Raw genomic sequence first — 1,054 nt, forward strand, 5'->3', positions numbered from 1 at the left:
ATCTAACTCGCGAAGACCCATGTCCGCGATGCAGTCATTGAACATCTCCATTCGGGGGATGTTGACCAAATTGTTGCTATTGCCTTCCTCCGAGTGAATGAGGTTAAATGGTTAAAGTCACCGCCCACCACCACCAGTAGTTGGGCGGCCGCCACCTTCCTACGGGGCTCAGCGAGGAAGGCCTCAGAGCGGCGATGATCGGACGGGCCATAAACCGCAATGATCTCCCACTTGAAGTTTAGGGCCCGCTCAAAGATCTTCATGCTAACAAAGAATTTGCCTCGGTCCATGCTACCAACCTCAAAGGTGGCATCCTTCACTCCCAGAAGGATACCACCCGAGTGACCCGTACTCCCACTAGAAGGGAGCAAGTGCCAAGCAAATAAGTCGGAGCTCAAATGCTTGAGCTCCGACAGAGAAAACTCCGTACGCATCGTTTCTTGGATGGCCATGATGTCATTTCATTTGGTGCGCATGTACTCTATTAGTTGGCGGCGTCGGCCATCATGACCAAAGTCGCAGATGTTCCAGAAGAGGGTCCGCATCACGAATCCATCGGGGGGCTGCTTGACCCCAAGACTCGTGATGCGCTCTGGGCGCAGAGGGCAGCAGTGCGGGAACGGGTGCGACCATGGATCTCCCCAGGGTCGGCCGCCGTGCTAGGCGGTGCCTGCGTGGTGGGCACAGGAGGGCTCCCGACGCGGTCGGGAGGCGAGCACGAGGCTCGCCCAGACGTCCAGCTAGGATCTCACGCGTGCGGGTCGCCTCGATCTGAGCTAGGAGGGGGACCTCCCCCCGGAAAACTATGGCCGAGTCCGCTGCACCTTGGCGAGGTGGCCAAGCGGAGCCGACTTCAAAGCGGAAAACAAACAAGTAGCAGGGGTGGCTGGAACTGATGGGGTACCTGGCTCGAGGTTCCTGGCAGCGGCCCGGTGCTCTGTCCGCTCTGGGATAGGCAGAGCTGGGCTGCCCTCCGGCCTGGTCGCCTCAATCCGGGCGCTGCGGCGGGAGGACATCACTAGAGTCGAGGTCGATCTGCCCCGCCTAGAGTAGG

The sequence above is a fragment of the Triticum dicoccoides genome, chromosome 3B (genome assembly GCF_002162155.2).
Source record: "Triticum dicoccoides isolate Atlit2015 ecotype Zavitan chromosome 3B, WEW_v2.0, whole genome shotgun sequence".
NCBI lineage: Eukaryota > Viridiplantae > Streptophyta > Magnoliopsida > Poales > Poaceae > Triticum > Triticum dicoccoides.